Below are 8,519 nucleotides of genomic sequence, written 5' to 3'. Positions count from 1 at the left end.
TGTGCTATGTGCAATACTCTGCATGGAGCTCCCTATGAATGTACTATGTGCAATACTCTGCATGGAGCTCCCTGAGAATGTACTATGTGCAATACTCTGCATGGAGCTTCCTATGACATGTATATGTGCAATACTCTGCATGGAGCTTCCTATGACATGTATATGTGCAATACTCTGCATGGAGCTTCCTATGACATGTATATGTGCAATACTCTGCATGGAGCTTCCTATGACATGTATATGTGCAATACTCTGCATGGAGCTCCCTAAGAATGTAGTATGTGCAATATTCTGCATGGAGCTTCCTATGACATGTATATGTGCAATACTCTGCATGGAGCTTCCTATGACATGTATATGTGCAATACTCTGCATGGAGCTTCCTATGACATGTATATGTGCAATACTCTGCATGGAGCTCCCTATGAATGTAGTATGTGCAATACTCTGCATGGAGCTTCCTATGACATGTACTATGTACTGATCACCAATGTAAGGAACATTCTGATGTCACCTGGTGAACCCGCCCCCTTGTGACGTCATTGACTGAGGGCACGCTGGGTCATTGACGTGGAGTCCTATAGAAATCCAGACGTGGCGGGATCAATTCTGTGCTCTGTGTTGGATAGAAGTCCATTTGCAGCCAATTGCAGCCTCACTGTGCCCATCAATTGTCACCTCTGTGCCCATCAATTGTCACCACTGTGCCCAGCAATTGTCACCACTGTGCCCATCAATTGTCACCTCTGTGCCCATCAATTGTCACCACTGTGCCCATCAATTGTCACCACTGTGCCCAGCAATTGTCACCACTGTGCCCAGCAATTGTCACCACTGTGCCCAGCAATTGTCACCACTGAACTGTGCCCAGCAATTGTCACCACTGTTCCCATCAATTGTCACCACTGTGCCCAGCAATTGTCACCACTGTGCCCATCAATTGTCACCACTGTGCCCATCAATTGTCACCACTGTGCCCATCAATTGTCACCTCTGTGCCCATCAATTGTCACCACTGTGCCCAGCAATTGTCACCACTGTGCCCAGCAATTGTCACCACTGTGCCCAGCAATTGTCACCACTGTGCCCAGAAATTGTCACCACTGCACTGTGCCCAGCAATTGTCACCACTGCACTGTGCCCAGCAATTGTCACCACTGTGCCCAGCAATTGTCACCACTGCACTGTGCCCAGCAATTGTCACCACTGTGCCCAGCAATTGTCACCACTGCACTGTGCCCAGCAATTGTCACCACTGCACTGTGCCCAGCAATTGTCACCACTGTGCCCAGCAATTGTCACCACTGCACTGTGCCCATCAATTGTCACCACTATGCCCAGCAATTGTCACCACTGTGCCCAGCAATTGTCACCACTGTGCCCAGCAATTGTGACCACTGTGCCCAGCAATTGTCACCACTGTGCCCAGCAATTGTCACCACTGCACTGTGCTCAGCAATTGTCACCACTGTGCCCAGCAATTGTCACCACTGAACTGTGCCCAGCAATTAGAGGTCCATCAATGTGTTCTGTGTAGATTAGAGGTCCATCAATGTATTCTGTGTAGATTAGAGGTCCATCAATGGGTTCTGTGTAGATTAGAGGTCCATCAATGTGTTCTGTGCAGATTAGAGGTCCATCAATGTGTTCTGTGCAGATTAGAGGTCCATCAATGTGTTCTGTGTAGATTAGAGGTCCATCAATGGGTTCTGTGCAGATTAGAGATCCATCAATGTGTTCTGTGTAGATTAGAGGTCCATCAATGTGTTCTGTGCAGATTAGAGGTCCATCAATGTGTTCTGTGCAGATTAGAGGTCCATCAATGTGTTCTGTGTAGATTAGAGGTCCATCAATGTGTTCTGTGCAGATTAGAGGTCCATCAATGTGTTCTGTACAGATTAGAGGTCCATCAATGTGTTCTGTACAGATTAGAGGTCCATCAATGTGTTTTGTGTAGATTAGAGGTCCATCAATGTGTTCTGTGCAGATTAGAGGTCCATCAATGTGTTCTGTGCAGATTAGAGGTCCATCAATGTGTTCTGTGTAGATTAGAGGTCCATTAATGTGTTCTGTGCAGATTAGAGGTCCATCAATGTGTTCTGTACAGATTAGAGGTCCATCAATGTGTTCTGTACAGATTAGAGGTCCATCAATGTGTTTTGTGTAGATTAGAGGTCCATCAATGTGTTCTGTAGATTAGAGGTCCATCAATGGGTTCTGTGTAGATTAGAGGTCCATCAATGTGTTCTGTGTAGATTAGAGGTCCATCAGTGTGTTCTGTGCAGATTAGAGGTCCATCGATGTGTTCTGTGTAGATTAGAGACCCATCAATGTATTCTGTGTAGATTAGAGGTCCATCAATGTATTTTGTGTTGATTAGAGACCCATCAATGTGTTTTGTGTAGATTAGAGGTCCATCAATGTGTTTTGTGTAGATTAGAGGTCCATCAATGTGTTCTGTGTAGATTAGAGGTCCATCAATGTACAGGATGATTAGGGTGTGCCCAGGCACGCCCCTTGCGCACACCTATGATGCCAGGACATTTTCTACTTCTGATGGCCATGGTCCAGCCCCCCCTAAAGTAGATAAGGTCACATAAGGTTATAACTGTGGGGGATGAGCCGATGGAAGTGATAAAAGATTAGTTGGAGGCCTGATAGACTTCCCCGAAGTGAAGAGTTTTTACGGATCGCTTAAAGGCAGCCAGAGTAGGAGATAGCCGGACAGATTTAGGTTGAGAGTTTCAGAGGATGGGAGAGGCTCTGGAGAAGTCCTGGAGATGAGCATGGGAGGAGGAGGCACGGGAGCTTGAGAGCAGGAGGTGTTGAGAGGAGCGGAGAGGATGTTTTAGGGGATATTTGGAGAAAAGATTGGTGATGTAGTCAGAAGATGGCAGAGGCTCTGGAGAAGTCCTGAAAATGAACATGGGAAGAGGAGGCAAGAGAGCTTGAGAGCAGGAGGTCTTTAGAGGAGCGGACAGGATGGTTTGGGTGATATTTGGAAACAAGATTGGTGATCTAGCCAAAGGATGGGAGAGGCTCTGGAGAAGTCCTGGAGATGAGCATGGCAGGAGGAGACAAGGGAGCTTGAGAGCCTGAGGTCTTGAGAGGATTTTTTGGGTGAAATTTGCAAACAAGATTGGTATTGTAGTCAGAAGAAGGGAGAGGCTCTGGAGAAGTCCTGGAGATGAACATGGGAGGAGAAGGAAAAGGAGCTTGAGAATCTGAGGTTTGAGAGGAGCAGAGATGATGTTTTAGGGGATATTTGGAGAAAAGATTGGTGATGTAACCAAAGGATGGGAGAAGCTCTGGAGAAGTCCTGGAGATGAACATGGGAGGAGGAGGCAATCGAGCTTGAGAGCAGGAGGTCTTGAGAGGAGTGGAGAGGACGGTTTGGGTGATATTTGGAAACAAGATTGGTGGTGTAGCTAAAGGATGGGAGAGGCTCTGGAGAAGCCCTTGAGATAAACATGGTAAGAGGGGGCAAGGGAGCAGGAGGTCTTGAGAGTAGCGGAGAGGATTGTTTGGGTGATATTTGGAAACAAGATTAGTGATGTAGTCAGAAGATGGGAGAGGCTCTGGAGAAGTCCTGAAGACGAGCATGGGAGGAGGAGGAAGGGGAGCTTGAGAGTCTGAGGTCTTGAGAGGAGCAGAGAGGATGTTTTTAGGGGGATATTTGGAGACAAGATTGGTGATGTAGCCAAAGGATGGGAGAAGCTCTGGAGAAGTCCTGGAAATGAACATGGGAGGAGGAGGCAAGAGAGCTTGAGAGCAGGAGGTCTTGAGAGGAGCGGAGTAGACGGATTGGGTGATATTAGGAAACAAGATTAGTGATGTAGTCAGAAGATGGGAGAGGCTCTGGAGAAGTCCTGGAAATGAACATGGAAAGGGGGAGACAAGGGAGCTTGAGAGCAGGAGGTCTTGAGAGGAGCGGACAGGACGGTTTGGATGATATTTGGAAACAAGATTGGTGATGTAGCCAAAGGATGGGAGAGGCTCTGGAGAAATCCTGGAGACGAGCATGGGAGGCAAGGGAGCTTGAGAGCAGGAGGTCTTGAGGGGATGTTTTGGGTGATAATTGGAGACAAGATTGGTGATGTAGTCAGAATATGGGAGAGCCTCTGGAGAAGTCCTGGATACATGAATGGTGATGTAGTCAGAAGATGGGAGAGCCTCTGGAGAAGTCCTGGATACAAGATTGGTGATGTAGTCAGAAGATGGGAGAGCCTCTGGAGAAGTCCTGGATACAAGAATGGTGATGTAGTCAGAAGATGGGAGAGCCTCTGGAGAAGTCCTGGATACAAGAATGGTGATGTAGTCAGAAGATAGGAGAGCCTCTGGAGAAGTCCTGGATACAAGATTGGTGATGTAGTCAGAAGATAGGAGAGCCTCTGGAGAAGTCCTGGATACAAGATTGGTGATGTAGTCAGAAGATGGGAGAGCCTCTGGAGAAGTCCTGGATACAAGATTGGTGATGTAGTCAGAAGATGGGAGAGCCTCTGGAGAAGTCCTGGACACAAGAATGGTGATGTAGTCAGAAGATGGGAGAGCCTCTGGAGAAGTCCTGGATACAAGAATGGTGATGTAGTCAGAAGATGGGAGAGCCTCTGGAGAAGTCCTGGATACAAGAATGGTGATGTAGTCAGAAGATGGGAGAGCCTCTGGAGAAGTCCTGGATACAAGAATGGTGATGTAGTCAGAAGATGGGAGAGCCTCTGGAGAAGTCCTGGATACAAGAATGGTGATGTAGTCGGAAGATGGGAGAGCCTCTGGAGAAGTCCTGGATACAAGAATGGTGATGTAGTCAGAAGATGGGAGAGCCTCTGGGGAAGTCCTGGATACAAGATTGGTGATGTAGTCAGAAGATGGGAGAGCCTCTGGAGAAGTCCTGGACACAAGAATCGTGATGTAGTCAGAAGATGGGAGAGGCTCTGGAGAAGTCCTGGATACAAGATTGGTGATGTAGTCAGAAGATGGGAGAGCCTCTGGAGAAGTCCTGGATACAAGATTGGTGATGTAGTCAGAAGATGGGAGAGCCTCTGGAGAAGTCCTGGATACAAGAATCGTGATGTAGTCAGAAGATGGGAGAGCCTCTGGAGAAGTCCTGGAACAAGAATGGTGATGTAGCTCGGCATTAGCTAGAGTGTGGTCTGTCGGATATCAGGCCTGTTAAAGACGTACAATATAACTGTATAGTGGATGGCATTAATATTTTGGAGGGGGTTGGCATAGGCAACTTGCCTCCTGGGGTTTTTCCTGCTCTGGTTCAGTCATAATACCGGTTTTCTCTATTTGGTGAAAGGAGGCCTGCGACCGTCTCGGTGTAATTCAGAGACTCGCTAAGCTGCCTCTCTCTCGGCCTTGTGGTGATAAGTAGACGGATTTTCGCCACGTTCACACTTTACGTTGGCCCTCGGACTGGGACTGAACTCGAAATAGACGTGTCAACAAGGGGGGGGGGGGGCTTGTGCACAGAATGTCATGTGTTTGTGGTTTCCTTTAATCAGCGGCTAATGTGACACTCGAAGGACAGGAGCGGAGGATCTGATTACATTCGATGTCCAGGGTCAAAGGTAACGCAGAGGATATGACCGGCTACAATGTGATCAGGGCCCTTCCAGGCACTAATGGGCTTGGAGGAAGTCTTGGACACGAGATGCCACCTATAATTAGTCTCTGCAGGGGGTGAAAGACCAAGATTGGGGGGGGGGGGGGACACATAAGCAGGTTGAAAAGCCATTCCCCACAAACAAATAGATCCTCCTCTAGAAGCGGATTTTATCTTCTCATTTATCGGAGGCAATCTGCATTGATTAAACCAACAAGGGCCCGGTCTGTGAGTGTACATTCACTTCATTAAGCCCGGGGATTACTCAAGGTTGCCAATGTAATCAAGCACCAAGCAGCCTGGGATTTGTGAGTGGGATCAGTTTTTAAATAATGGAGGGGGGGGGGGGCAGGGGAGAAGTGGCGGGCAACGCATGTGCATATTCAGAGGAAACCAGGGAAGACTTACATGTCACCAGACAGCCAGGAAACAAATGAGCGACAACAATAAATACAGATAACAATTACAAAGGCAAACATTGGCTTTTGGGAACGAGTCGCCGGCGAGAAGACGGTAGACATTAACAAAGTAGGCGAATGTTTGAAAGATAAACTCTCGCCGAAATCAAGTGTGACGGGTAGAGAGGGAGACGCGGGCAGGAGGGGGGAGAGAGGCACAGATAAGGGAATATATTATTAATATTATTATTATTATTATAGGGGGAATAGAATGACACTTCGTTATTTCATTACACTTTCTCTTTTCTCTTCTGGGGTCACGTAATCCGCATGCCAATTATCTTGTTGTGCGCTGTAAGCAGCAATGTACATAACATATGTAAGGGAACATCTGTGGATGAGATGCGCCCCCTGGGGACTTGGGGGGTACAGGTGCTGGCCTAGGAAAGACATCTCACGCTTCTGTTATCTGGGTTGCCCTTCGGTCTACTTATGCCGCCGACAGACCATCGGAAATTCCGACAACAAAACCGTGGATTTTTTTTTTCCCCGACGGAATGTTGGCTCAAACTTGCCTTGCGTACACACGGTCGCACAAATGTTGTCGGAAATTCCGAAACGTCAAGAACGCGGTGACGTACAAGACGTACGATGGCGATATTAACCACTTCGGTAGCGCACATAGTCATATGACTTCCACAGAGGGGATCTCCCACCCCGGGTGGACGTCATATGACGTGCTGGACTTTGTGCGGTGATATCTGAATGATGGGGGCAGCTAGAGGCATCATTGTATTCCAGTGGAGATCCTGCGCACCGTAAGAACGATCATAGCGGCGGTTCCGCGGCTTGATCGTTCTTATAGGCGGCGGGAGAGGACTTCCCCCCCTCTCGCCGCCATTCAGAGCTTCTCTGGGCTCTCCCGTGCCATCGGGGGCCCGGAGAAAGAATCGCCCAGCACCGGATCGGAAGCATAGAGATGACTGGTGAGTAGGGTGACCACATTTCCAAACTACCATTCAGGGACACCCCCTCATCCCAAAAATCAGCTTGTGCTGCAACTAATCACAGCATAGTGATTGGACAGGATTTATGATTTCTCCAATCATAAGCAGGGGGTGGGGATTGTGCTCCTCCAGGCATTCCCGGCCAGGGCAAGTACTGTCAGAGGGAGTAAAGTGGTGATGTGGCGGCCTTTTTTGGGGGCATCAGATTGGCCGGGGGGAGGGGGGTCAGTTTAATTCCGGGACACTGTATTGTCCTGGAATGAATGTGCCCAGGACAGACCTGCAAAATGGGGCAATTCGGGACACGTGGTCACCCTACCGGTGACCAGTTGGTCACCAGTCATCTCTATGACCGTCGGAGGCCCGGGCGCGATGTAATGATGACGTCACGCCCGGGTACCCAGAAGTAAACAAGGCCGCAATTGCGGGTAGTAAGCATGAGATCTGTGAATTTTTTTCAGGTAAGCCCCCCTCCCCCCCCAATATATCAAGACTATATTTTCACAAAAAAAATACACTAAAATCATTAGTGGACACAAACATACCATTTTAATCTGTGTTTCCAGAGGTGTCCTTGGTCTACTAGGATCTTACAAACGCCCTTTATTTACCCAATGGTACTCGGTGGTTGCCCAGGTATCTCCTTGTTGGCTGTGGCATGGAACATCATGGTGGAATATTTGAACCATTTTATCTCCAAGTCCAGGTATCTCCTTGTTGGCTGTGGCATGGAACATTATGGTGGAATCCTTATTCCTTCAACAGTATGAATACTCATACTATAATCCTCCAGTGATCTTCCCCAAGGACAACCTTTTTGCAATGAATTGTCTTTATGCCTATAAAATCTTAAAATATTAGTATTTTATTTGAACCATTGTAATCTGTCCAGAGGTTTTCATCATAGAAACACCCTTGGTGTACACAATGTTAATCGGTGGTTGCCCAGGTGCCTCCATATCAAAGTCCAGGTATCTCCTTGTTGGCTGTGGTATGGAACATCATGATGGAAACCTTATTCCTTCATCTTATATGTGAACCATTTTACTCTGTGTGTCCAGAGGTGTCCCTGGTCTACTAGGATCCTTGGTGTACACAATGGTATGCCCAGGTGCCTCCATCAGTGGTTGCCCAGATGCCTCTATCTCCAAGTCCAGGTATCTCCTTGTTGGCTGTGGCATGGAACATCATGATGGAATCCTTATTTCTTCGTCTTATATGTGAACCATTTTAATCTGTGTGTCCAGAGGTGTCCCTGGTCTACTAGGATCCTAGAAACGCCCCTGATTTACACAATGGTAATCAGTGGTTGCCCAGGTGCCTCCATCTTCAAGTCCAGGTATGTCTTTGTTGGCTGTGGTATGGAACATCACAGTGGAATCTCTATTCCTTCAACAGTATGAATACTTATACCCTAATCCTCTAGTGACTAAGAATTCCATAATTATGTTCCATACTACAGCCAACAAGGAGATACCTGGACTTGGAGATGGAAGCACCTTGGCA

The 8,519-nt window shown here is 47.7% G+C and overlaps 1 protein-coding gene across 3 annotated transcripts in view; it reads left to right on the top strand.

Moving 5' to 3' along the window:
* The window catches only part of PAX7 (paired box 7), a 141,822-nt gene that overhangs the window by 16,302 nt on the left and 117,001 nt on the right, over positions 1 to 8,519 (top strand). The gene's annotated exons all lie outside the window — the stretch shown is intronic.

Source organism: Rana temporaria, chromosome 10 (genome assembly GCF_905171775.1).
Source record: "Rana temporaria chromosome 10, aRanTem1.1, whole genome shotgun sequence".
Classification (NCBI taxonomy): Eukaryota; Metazoa; Chordata; class Amphibia; order Anura; family Ranidae; genus Rana; species Rana temporaria.
This window is presented reverse-complemented; position numbering and strand designations above follow the sequence as displayed.